The following is a 12,589-nucleotide window of genomic DNA, read 5'->3' as shown; positions in this document are numbered from 1 at the left end:
ATCACTTGATTTTGAAGGTTCCCACCTTTTTGCTATAAAGCATTTTGCAGGGGTGTTTTCCTAATTGTGACTTGTTAAGGAGAAAAACTTTGAAATAATCTTCTGTTTTCCTAATTTTGAATCATTCTGAGTGGGTTTGTTCTTCCCAGGCTGGAATCTCGTGTGTGGATGTGCTTGCATCCAAGCCAGTCCATTGGATGTCCTGGCTCATCAGTGGAGAGATGTGCTTCTGAGACACTCCTTTTTGATGTCTCACATTGGGATATTGGTCTTCCGTTAATGATTTCTGCTTCCGACCATTACAGACTTGGGAAGCCCAAACACTTTGTTCAGCTGTAGAGTTTATGCTGTAACTGCCCAAGTCCAGTGAGTTTGTTCCCACCCTTCCCTCCTGTCAGAATGGGTCCAAATTGAAATAAAATTTCCATTTCAGTCTATGGAAAACATTTGGTTTGGCCAAAACCTTCTCCTACACCCTTGTCTCAAGCACATTGACCCAGTGCGCCATTGCAGGGAGAGCGTTCAGCATTGTTGCCTAGGCTGCTTGCGCTTTCTGCCACCGTGACATGAAAGGACAATAAACTCAGTGAGCCCCGATGAAAACAAAGAGCTGCAGGAAGCCTTAGAAACGTTTCAAAGTCCCCAGTGTTCATCCGGGTCTGATAACACCTCCCTGAGCTACAAACAGGCGCTTGGCTGGAGCTTGGGGTGCTTTTCTGAAGATACGTGCAGGGGTGAGGTGGCTGGTGGGAACCAGCACTGGGCAGCCACGCTGTGCCCTGGCAGCTGCTCTGGTGGGATGCTCAGGTCCGGGGTCACTTGTGCAGCATGGAGGAAGAAACCTTGAAAGGACCAAAGGCTGAAGATTTCAGGTTGAAGGAGCAGGTGGACAAACACAGTGTCTTCTTTCTTTTCTTGGCCTCTCTCCTCAATTTTCATGGTTTCCTAACTGTGGCAGAATGAAACAGAATAGTTATTAGTGGCTTATTTTTCTGACAGACAGGATTTCTCAGTGAAGCAGGGATGCAGGTGATGCTCAGTTCCCGTGGGGATGGCAGAGCTGCTTCCAGAGTTTCTCCCGAGATGAGCACTGGGGATTTCTGGGGCTGGTGTGGGTGGACCATGCCTGCGGAGGGGCTGCTGGGGCTGCTGCCAGTTCCAGCTCCTTTAGCACACCATAATCCATCCCTGTGCGTGGGCTCAGAGGTGGGGAGGATGGGGAGGTTGGTTCCCCAGCAGCCCTTCCACCCCTTGGGGTGCACAGCTGCTGGTGGTACCTGCAGCGGAGCATTGGAAAATGACCTCTCTAGACCTCCTGGTGCTGATTTGCCACAAACTAGGAATGACTTGCCATTCTGGAAATTCCAGGAAAATTCCTGGACAAAGGCATTGCTTGGAGCAGTGGAAATCTTTTCCTTCCGCTTTCTTTTTAAAGGAATAAATAAAAGCAGTGGAAGATACACAAATAAGCTCAGGACTCACTTTAGTTTGGGAATTTTTAGATCAAATGTAACAAAGTTAATAAGATGTCTGAAAATCACATTCTTTTAAGCTGAAAAGCACGCAGCCTGAACCGTGGAGTGAAGTCTTGGAGTATTTAAATAGGACAGCTCAAACAAGCAGATAGTGGTTAGATGGCTTCAGGAATAAAATCCGTCTTGTCACAGTTGGGATGAATTTAATAAAATATTTAAACAATTTTCAACACTGCTGCAACGACACAGAAAACTGTGATAATATCCAATAGTAGAAGAATTGCTTTGAAAAGATTAAAGGATGTAAGCACTGAAGGGCCTAAATAAGCCGTATGCATTTGTGCTGTGTTTTTGCAGAAGTGTTTGCTGAGGGAGCTCTGTAGTGCCTCGTTAGCTCCTTTTTGTGGCTGGATGATTTTAGGCTGGAAGGTGAGGGAAGCAACTGGCGCTGTGTCAAGGGATATGGTCCAGCCTTGAATGTGACCTGATCTCTGGGACCTTGCTGGGCACAGGGATGGAGCCCCTGGGGCTCCAGGCTCATCTCTGTGGTCAGGGTCAGCCCAAAAGTGGATCAGAGAGGCTTCTGTACGTGCTGGGACCAACCTGGCTGCACCAGAGCCAAGGTCTCCATGTTCCTCTGGCTGCACGGGTGGGTTTTTCATCCCACTCCGCATTAGCAGGATGCGGGGATGCTCCTGGGAGTGCACCCACGTACTGCTGTGCTGTGCTGGCAGTGTGGCTCTTCTGTGGGTGATGTGCATGGCAGGGTGGCTTGGTGTTGCTCCAGGCTTCGTGTACAGCCTGGTCCCCAGGTTTGTCTCTTTGCCACTCACTGACAAATCAAAGCTTTTTTGGCATCACCAGTAACTTGTTCTTCTGATTTCTTGATTTATTGGTAACTTGTTAATGTTTTGGAGCTCTGTCACATTGCTGAGTTGGAGTGGCCAGAAAGGAACCCCATCTTGGTGGAGGCCAGCCTTCCACCATGGCAGCATCCTGGCAGGACCATCCTGACATCCAGAGAAGCAAATGCTCCAGGGTGGCTCCACTGCCCTGTTCAGCTGTAAACCTCAGGCACAAGCCACTCCCGAGCATCACTTCTGGTGAGTGCAGGGGCAACTGAGTGACAGCACAGATGCAGTCAGCTGCCTTTGGGTGGATGAACGCCGCTGTGCATCCTCTGCCCATCTTACCGTCAAGCCAGCACGTCTCAGAGGGCTGACTGTGGAAGCAGGTTACTGTTAGCGTGTGCTTCTCAGGCTGTCTGATCTCCAGTACTGCCTGCAGTCTCCCTGGCTGGCAGGCGGCAGTTACCCCCGCCACCTCCTTGGCAACCAGTTAAGAGGGAGAGATACTGTGGTACTCCCGCATCGGTCAGGCAGCCCTGTGCTTCTGCGTGTGCCTTTTGGCACCTGGAGGATCTGGGGTATTGGATGTGAGCTGCCAGATGCCCCAGCCTCTCTGTAGCCTGGAAGTGGCTGTCATGTAAGATCTGTTGCAAGATGCCTCGGTCAGTGATGAAGGACACAGAAGAGCGACCACCCAAAAAGCTGCTGTGCTGTGCCCTGCACTGACTTGTCACTGGGGTGGAGGAGACTGGCCTCTGCTGGAAGTGTATTGGGTGGAAGTGTGAGAGCTGAGCTGTTATTTGGGCAGCTCCTGGTCTTCTCCTCCAGCTCCCAGGAGAAGGCACGCAGCCCAGGAGCTGCAGACTGCCCACAACGCTGGAGAGCGTGCTGTGCCTCGGCGGGCTGGCCCTCCGTGCACCGTGCTCGCGTGGACTTACTGCTAGAGCCCTTGCACCTCGTGGTGGCTTAGGGAGAAGGTTTGGTCACCCCGTAACAGGGAAGGGTGTCAGCTGGCTTGTTCTTGTCCTTTTCCTCATTTTACCCAGGAAAACAGGTCAATGTTTCTTGCCAGGGAACAGCTTGTTCCTTGGGAGATGTGTTTGTGTGGATGAGCTCCAGCAGCAAGAGGTTATCCATCACCAGCGAGCCATTCCTCTTCTCTCTGCGGTGAGGAGGAATACTCATGCCAAGAACTTGCAGGTGCAAGGGCTCTTACAGGATCTTTGCATTAAGGAATATTTTCAGAAGCAGAGCCTCTGTTTCTGTTACGTAGTGCAGGGAAAGAAAGAGCAAACAGGGGAAATGTGGAGTCCTAGAGGTGCACGCTAAGCAGCCAGACAGCAAAACTTGCCAAAATGATGGTTCAGACCGAGTCTGCAACTAATCAGCAGCTTTGGCAAAATGACAACATTAAACTATTTCATGTGATTCTTTCCCCCCCCTTGGAACTGTGTGGGATAGCTTTGATTTATAGGAGAATTAGTGCGCTCTCCCCACCCCGTTCCTCAGGTTGCCTTTCTGTAGGAGCAGAAACATTTTGTTGTGTTCTGGGGAAACGAGGCCAAAGAGCAGGTTTCTGGGAGGAGGTGAGCGTGACCCTGGGTTGCTGCCATTGACAGGCAGCAAGCTTTACCCATGGACATTTTCTTCCTCTCGTTTCTTTAGCTGAGAAACCAGATGTACCGTAAGAAGACAAAAAGCTCGGTGTGTGTATGTGTGTGTTGGTAGATGTTGAAATCGCCGCTGTAGTTGAAGATGTGCTTCGGTTGTTTTCCCGTGGTACGTGAGCGTGTGCCATGGGGATGCAGCAATGCTCAGGAGTGGTCCCAGACCTGGCAGCAGTAAAACCATGCAGAGACCTGGCCATTTGCCACATTTGGAGGGCTGAGAGGAGTGCATTGGGCTTCAGAAAGATGTGCCAGTGCAAGTACACATCTGGATGTTTGTGGGAGGTGCTGTCCTCCTTGGTAGGCAAGGACTGTCACTGGCAGAGGGCGGAGAGGGCCCTGACCTGCTGCACCCTGGGGGAAAGGTGCAGGAAATGCTTTGGAGCCTGCAAACCTTTGTAGCACAATATCCTGGGTCACGTCAGTGTTAAGGTCTCTTTTCCAGGAGCTTCCAGCCCCAAGAGCTGTGGAAGGTCGCAGCGATGCTGCCAATGGATGTGTCCGGGCTGTTGTGGGGAGATGGGTGGGGAGGGCATGCAGTGCGGGAGGGGCCACCTGGGGAAGGGAGAGAGGAGCAGGGGCCAGAGGAGGGAAACTGGCTCGTGTGTTTGCGTGCCTGTCCCCTGCCCCAGGCACGACTCCTTTACACCTCATTACAGTGTCTCCGGGGCAGGTCCCAAGGGGAGAACCCAGAGGCCAGGGTTGTGCTGGCTGTTACCCCACGCAGGGATCCGCAGCCCTGGGTTGCCTCACTGGCGTGGCAGACATGGGCGCTGCAGCCCTGCCAGGTTGGTATCACTCACCCAGGTTGCCAGGCTGCAGGGTTCGATTCAACAAAGGCAAGGGAAGCGCTCCTTCAGTTCATGGAAGGTGTTTCACCATGAGCAGGTGCCCCTTGGCAGCTCCAGCTGGCATCAGGGACAAGTGCTGGCTGTCCCTAGCATCCTCCCGAAAAGCCAAAGCCTTGCGCAGCACCGGCCCCACATCTGGCGTGGGCCCCTCTGTCATGCAGCGTGGCTTTGCCAGGAGGACAAGATGTGCTTGCAGAAGCGGGTGGTGGTACAAATCTTGGAAGAGGTGAGCAGCTTCGCAGGGCAGCGGCTGCGGGACATGGCTTTCCCTGCAAGGTGTAAAGCTATCATGGCACTGGAGCTGCTTCAGCAGCACTGACGAGCATCGTCATACAAAGCCGACAGTGATACCAACCTGGGTGAGTGAAAATATGACATGTCCTTTCATTTTAAGTGCCTCCTTGCTCCAGCCGTGCAGGATTTTCCAGCTGCCTCAGTGGTCATGAACCACATCCGTGTAAATCGAACAGGCTTGCTATAGCTCTCCTTGCGAGCAATGCCGGCGCAATTTCCCTCCTCCCTCTCCTCCTGCCAGAGTTCAGAGCCCATTTGAAGCTGCGGGAGGAGAGGAATTTCCTGAGGATGATAAACAAGCCATTCTCATTGCCATGTCTTTGCTGCTGCAGAGGAGGCTTACCCACTCCCCTACCTCGGAGCCCTGAACTGTGGTGTCGTTAGTGGCCATGGGCTAGTGACAGGGCAGCAGGAGCACCTGGGCAGAGCGTGGGGAGAAACGCTTGCTGCTCCTCCTGCTTTCCTCCAGTCCCTGCCTGGAGGAGCTTTGTCATTCGTCACCGGTATTTCTCCCATATCCTTCCTACGAGGGAGGGACAGCGTGGCTGACACATGCTGCTTTTTGGGTAAGTGCATCTGAGGCAGGAACCTCTTGCTCTGCTCAGCACCTCCCCTGGGCTGCAGACCCTTCCCACCCCTGCGGCCACTGGCATGAGGCTCGGGGCAGGTTGCAGGGGGCTGCAGGTCTCCGAATTGGCCAACCTTTTGACGTTGCTGCTCTTCAGCTCGGTCAGGCGTGTGACCACGTGCCTGCGTGCGTGTGCTGGGCAGGGAGCGCTTCCCTTCCTGCCGCTGGGGCGAGGGAATTTGGGCTCCAGTGAAGACTTTTACCTTGATGTGTAGCCAGGCCCTGGGGGAGCTGCTGAGAAAAGCACCTGCAGCACCGACGTCCAGAGCAGTAAAACCCACAACAATTACGTGAAGGGTAAAAAACACACCTTACTGTCTCCTTAGGTGATGGGTTTGGAGAAGCCTGGCTGCCTCCCCTTGGAGGAAATGCGTTTCTCATTTAGAGGGAGCCTGACAAGAGGACACCTGGCAGCCTTTCTTCGGGAAGCGAGGGCTTGCGATCGGGGCAGGAGCATCCTGGGGAGGGGGGTCCCTGCCAGCACAGGCTTCTGCCCCCACATGCCCCCGGCATGGCCTGGGCAGCACTGGCATGAGCTGGCGGAGGGTTGCCCCTTGGCTTGCAGGCTCCGACGGGCTGCGCTCAGCTCCCAGCTAACTGGGACGTCTCCTGTTTCAGAGGCATCAGGCCATTTGATCGCCCACTGGGCACTTTCTCCAGCCAGCATCTAGACGACTGTTCCCTGTCCCTCCTTCAGCCACAGGCTTGCACCCTCCGTGGTGAGAAGGTCTAGGTGTTACAAGCCAGTGGCCAAAGCTGCAGCGCTTGTCAGATACTGCTGAAATAAACCTGTATCACAATGGGTGACAGAGCTGCCTGCAGGAGCCGGGTGCTGCCTCCTCACCTGCCGTGCCGCTGGAGTCCGGCTGCGCTCGGCCGTGCCTGCGCAGGGGCTTCGGAAACCTGTCGGGGAAAGGAGTGAAGCCCAAACCCTCATGGCCTTGGGGGTCCATGTGGTGTTTTCTCATCCTCAGCAGCGATCAGGAGCCCCACGGATGCGCCAATGGAGGAAGCCATGCATGAGTGGCGGTGGGAAGGAGGAGTAAATAACGTGTTGCTGCTTTGGTGGTTGGGCAGATTTTTGCACAGGGTTGTCTGCTCTCGTTAGGCTGCTTTAGGAACGTGCGGTAATGAAACGCTAGAGCTGCTGGGAACCTGCTGTGCCTGTAATGGTGTCCCATGGGGGGGTGGGGGTCTGGCAAAGCCTAGCCAGCTTGGGGAGGTGTTGCATTACAGACCCAGCGTGCTTCGTTATCTCTTGTGGGGCAGGATGGAAGAGGAGTTTGCTCCCTGTAATCAGATGAGTGCCAGCAATGCTGGTCAGCTCAGTGCAAAAGAAGATGCTCAAAAAGGGCCAGTAAAATGCAAATCCAGTATGTGCTCATTAGGCGGTGGCCCAACAAACAGCTGAGAATTTTACATTCAGTTAGCCCTGTTTACTTGGGGTTTTTCTTCTTTTATTTTTCTCTCATAAATTTAAATCCCCAAGGAACCACTAGATACAGTATGTGCTGGTGCAGTCCGCATTGAAACGCTGCATGGAGGAGCACGTGTCTGTGGTCCTACCTGTCCTCCCTCTGCTCCCACATCCCCGCTCAGCCCAGCCAGGCTGCAGCTCCGGGCCCATTCCTTCCCCGCCTTTGTCTCCTTGCACACTGGAGCACGGCCACCGCAGTGGTGGATTTTCCCCATCGGAGCAGGATCCAGCCCCAGGTCTTGCTGGGCTGAGGTAACTGTGCTCACTGTGCATGGGGTGAAGAGTGTGGGCTGGGGACCCCCCAGGACTCCAAGGCTGCTCCGGAGCCACTTTGAAGCCAGTGGGAAGGCGAGCGTAGAAAGAGCCGGGCAGGGTTTAGCCCTGATAAACAGGTTCAGAGCTGCTCTTAATTGCCCTGACTGGGCAGGGGACGTACAGGGGGATGTTACAAGTTGTCTTTGCAGTGCCCTGAATCACACCCTCGGGTGTATCCTCGCCTGTTGGTGACATGCTTCCCCTCGGCCCCTGTCCCCCTCCGTGTGGGTGGCTGGCTGGAGGGTGACTGCCCGCGCCCCTTTGCCCAGCTGGGGGCTCCTGCTCTAGAGCCTCGGCAGCACAATAAGAAACGCTGTCAGAACGTCACCGTAACAAATCATTTGATTTTCTAGGTCAGCTCTGCTGGTTAGGGTGATACCAGGCACCAAAAGCTGGCAGTTTATTTCAGCCTTTACTCAGTATGTTTTGCTCCAAAGCGACTTAAAATGCATTAGTGTCACAAGGCGGGAGCGGCGCGGGAGCCGCTTGGCAGCTCAGTCGTGTCTTCCTGTCACTTGCCCTATTGTCTGGGGAAATGCTTTTAGCAAAGGCAGGCAGCTGACTTGCTTATCATATTTAGCTCTGGATTTATTTTTTTGATATTTTTTTTTTCCTGGGGGATGAAAATTGATTATAAACATTGTCTCAGAGGGATGTGTTGCTGCCAGGGTTGACGGTGGTAACGGGTGGGTGAGTGGGCCCCATCCTCAGTGCTCTTGCTGCCCAGCGGGAGGGGAGATGGAGCGGGAGCACCTGCCGGCGTGGGAGCAGACCTGCCGTGGCTGTGGTGAAGAGCCAGCTCTGTGCTGCGCTCGCCAATTCATGGGTTTTCGGTTTGGCAGTGTGGAGGCAGCTGTCGTTAGGGATGCTGGGAGGATGCTGCACAGCCACCCCGTCACCCTCCCTCCCCAAAATAACCTCAGAGGGAGGCAAACCAGGTCAGGACTGGTGCTGCTGGGAGCTGGCTGTGGCTGGCCCACGCCAGCTGCCGCTTCTGGGAAGCCACACTGGTGTTCCCAAGCCAGGCTGAATCAGTGCCCCTCGTCCCTGCAAAGGCAGGGGTGCCTGGGGCAGAAGCTCAGTGCAAAGCACCGTTTTGGTCAGGGGCAGGACATCCAGTGTTGTAGCTGCAGGATGCCATCAAGGACTTTAGCTGTGGTTTTAAAATCTGACCAGCTCCTGCAGGAGTGATCATGGCAGGCTCCAGATACCCTGGGCAACGTACTGGTGGCATCTGGCTTTCCTGTGCTGCTCCAGATTGGGGAGAGGACACCCAGAAGCAGTCCTGCCCCATGCTGGGAGACCTCACAGCACGTCCTCAGCTGCAGAGGGCTTGGCTGTGCATCCCCAGCCTGGCAGAAATCCCACACAGTGGCCACAGGTGCCCTTCCCCTGCCTGCATCAAGCTAGTGGAGGTGGTGGTGGTGGTGGTGGTGGGCATCCAGGGACCCGTGTTGGTGCCGCTTTGCAGCCTCAGTGGTTGGGGCCGGCATGCGGGGAAGCATTCTGCAGCCAGTTTGACTTCTGTGCGTGTGTGCATGCACATGTGTTTGTGGATGGGCACATGGTTTGTGTTTGCGGTATGTGGAGGGAGCAGAGCAGGGACACGCGTCCTTTGTTGAAAGCAATTATAAAGGAACAAGGGCAATGAAATAAGCCCTGAGTAAATCACTGAAAGCGAGCGCTCTCACTGCTTGTTTGGGCTGCCTTTGCATGAAGATAAATGTGGAAGGCTGGTCCTGTAATAAGGCAGAGCCAAATGACAGCCTCCTGTGCTGCTCGCCCATCCAAGCAGCTCTGGGGCTGGTTGCAAGTGAGTGTCAGCACACACCAGCAGCAGCAACCAGTAGCCTTTGCACTCCCGTGCCTAAAGCTTCCCCCAGTTCCCCCAGCTATAGGACACGTCAGGTCCTCCCGTCCCATGCCCAGGGGTTCCCACTGGGGGAGAGGACTGGAGGCTTGCGTGGCTCAAAGCCCATGGGACTCAGAGCCCCGTCATGTAGCAGCTCCAGCCACTCCGGCCACCAGGTCTGTGCGATGCTTCCGAGTGGGGACCCCTTCCCCTGCCAGCCTACTTGGGGCCCAAAGGCTGCTCTGCTCCTGTCTCCCAGTGGCCAGCTGTGTTTCCCAGTGTGGACCAGCTTCCAGATGGATGGGTGCAGTGGGGACCTGCCATGGAGCACGGCTCCCAGCAGTGCAGGGAGTGCAGGATGCAATCCTGCCAGGACAGGCAGGGTCATGTTTGGCAAAGCACAGAGGACCAAAAGGAAGCCTAATATTTATAATTCCTAAACTTGTCTTGAACCCTGAACCTTGATGCTATTTACAAACAGGAATAGAGAAATCCGTATTAAGATCAACTGCTTGTTTGATACTTGGAGAAAAAGGAAAATCAAGTTGCTGCTCATCATGCACACAACTAGATAAAATAACAACATCAGTGCTTGCACATCAGTACCATGTTATTCAGCTCCTTCAGTGGGGGGCCAAGTGTATTTATTTTGCAGCTGGTCACCTGTGGGTAAATGGGGTGCAGCTGCTGAGCTGCTTTGTCAAAGCTGCCAGAGCAGGTTTGGTCCTGGCAGGGTGCGCTGCAAGCCGTACAGCTGCAGCGGGCTCTGGCTGGGAAGGGCTCGGCTGCTTTCCCAGGGTGGCCTGTGCACTCTCCCTCTCTGGCCCTGCCATCCCTGGGCAAACGGGTTTCCATCGCCTGGGTGGCCCAGCCCCTTCATCTCCCTGAGCACCAGTGACTTTTGCTGAAGGACATGGTGATGTTTCTTATCTCTTTTTCTCACTTCTCTTCCAAGCTGTAGAGATATCAGTGATTCTGTATTTCAGGCCAGAAGGTGAATGTTTGGGGAAATACGAACATGTTATAATGCAATTAAAAAACACCCCTACAATTGCTGTAATTTATATACTACCTACAAAATATCCAGCTGGTGTAATCAAAGCTTCTAGTATATTTTATTTGTTTCAGCAAATCAAACAGAAGGAAATGGTTCCATCTGCATTTTCATGCGCTGCACAAGGGTTTGCAGCAGTACAGAGGTGCCTTGCTAAGGCAGCCCTCCAAAACCAGGGAGCAGCGAGAGCAGGTGCTTGCTGCTGGAGCCAGTTAACACCAGTAGCATCAGCATCATGGCAGTGTCAGCCTGGGCTGGGCGAAGGGATGGAGGCTCAGGGGCAGGTGTGTGTGTTTGTGGATGGGGGAGGAGTGATGCTGTCCCCTGGAAAACCTGGGATGCTGCAAATGTGTTTTGGACTTGTGTGCTTCAAAGTGTGTATCTCGAGCTCATCTCCCCTCCCTCTCCTCCCTGCCCTCCATCAACAGCGCTGGAACATTAAAGCAGATCGGTTGCAATTTCAAAGCTGCAACTTCAGTGCCATCGAGCTGGTGATGAGGAAGACAATTAGCAAGTTAAATGTTCAGTGCTTTAGTCAAATTATGTTTAATAATAGTGAGCTACAAGGGAAGAGGGTGGCAGGAACTGTTAGCAGCTGGCTGTTTCATTGTCGAAACAACGTTGTTGTGCAAAGCACTTTCCACTTAATGCAGGCACCCTGGGTTTTATTTCATTTTTCAGTCCTGTTTCTGTGTTCTGCTTCACCCGCCGATGGCTAGCAATTTTCAGGATTGCAAAGAAGCTCAGAGTATTTTAGGAGCCAGTGGTTTTTCAGGAATGAATGCTTTGCCTGTGCTTCAAGACTATGATTCAAGTTCTCTTGGCTAACTAGCCCCCAAATTATCTGTGCGTGCAGAGAAGAGCCGTGTTTATGGGTCTGCTGGAGTCTTGATGAAAGCCTCGGACTGCAGTTTCTAGCCAAGGATGAATAAAACACCACAGGGATCCTCTTCCAGCCCTGAAGTTTAAAATATTAATATGGTATCATTTTCCCAACAAGCGTTGCAACAGGTAGTGAGCACTTAGTTATAAAATATTTCCTTTTAGCGGAACCACAGATTTTAATGGAAATGCAGTGTCACTGAAATTATTGATATCCAAAAATATACGAGTCCACTGTGTGTCCACAGGTATCGAAATCTTTTCAAACGGGCTCTTTCTCCATGCTCTGCTGGATCCCGTTGTGCACCATGAATATTGCAGCCTGTGGGCACCAAAGCAGGTGATCACAGCCTGGGCAGTGATCCACTGGCAGCGATCCACTCCCAGGAGCAAAAGGCAGCAGAGCTGGGAAGGGAATCGCAGGCAGCTTGCGGCGGGGACCACAGCCTTCTCCCAGGGCTGTTTGTCTCCAGTACCAGCAGAGGATGAGGAGGGGAGAGCAGGGATGGAAAATAGCCGTTCGTTTGGAGCAGGCAGGCTTCCAGGCTGGCCATCAAGGCAGAATAGCTCTTCGTACTCTTATAAAAAGGTGGGACATGGTGGGAGGGAACGACTGGGCTCAGCCGGGTTTTGGCAGAGCTGGGCAGCCCGGCGGGAGCTGGGGAGGGGGTTGCCCTGCTGCCGGTGCAGGGCAAGCTGTGCCATGGCTCCGCTGGGCTGCCACGTTGGCCTCTCCACCTGTACCTCTTGCTCCGGCAGAGATGGTTTGCAAGGGAGGGAAGTCACTCTACTCTGATGGTTCGACAGGCTCTTGTTTGGCTTCCTTACCTTGTGCAAAACAAAACTGATGGCAAAAATAGCCATGCTGGCTTCTTTCCTGGTAGAAACGTGGGGAGCATCACACTTAGTGTCTCCTGCCTTGTCAGAGGGTTCAGCAGCAGCCAGTGGTTTGAGAACATTTTTGAGAAACTTAGATATTCCTGATGTTTTTCTGGCTACCTGTAAAGTTTTCCAGGGAATAAAGGAGAAACAGCTTTGCAGCAGGAACACAGCCCACCCTGGCTTCTCAAACCACCTCCAAAGGGGCAGATGCCCATGCTGTCACCTCCAGCTGGTGACATCCTCAGGGCCACCACAGTGCCGAGCCCAGTGGCTCCCCCCTCTCAGGCCAAGCCCTCGCACAACTCACCCGTGTGGGCAGGAGCTTCCAAGTAACTCAGGAGCCTTTGCCCAAAGTTATTGAAGT

The 12,589-nt window shown here is 53.5% G+C and overlaps 1 protein-coding gene across 2 annotated transcripts in view; it reads left to right on the top strand.

Annotated features, from left to right (window-relative positions):
* Positions 1–12,589, top strand: part of MID2 (midline 2) — a gene marked incomplete at its 5' end in the record, with an annotated part of 113,963 nt that overhangs the window by 64,823 nt on the left and 36,551 nt on the right. The window lies entirely within an intron of this gene.

The sequence above is a fragment of the Falco punctatus genome, assembly GCF_963210335.1.
Source record: "Falco punctatus genome assembly, chromosome: 15".
NCBI lineage: Eukaryota > Metazoa > Chordata > Aves > Falconiformes > Falconidae > Falco > Falco punctatus.
Note: the sequence above shows the minus strand (reverse complement) of the source record. Positions and strands in the feature narration are given on the sequence as shown.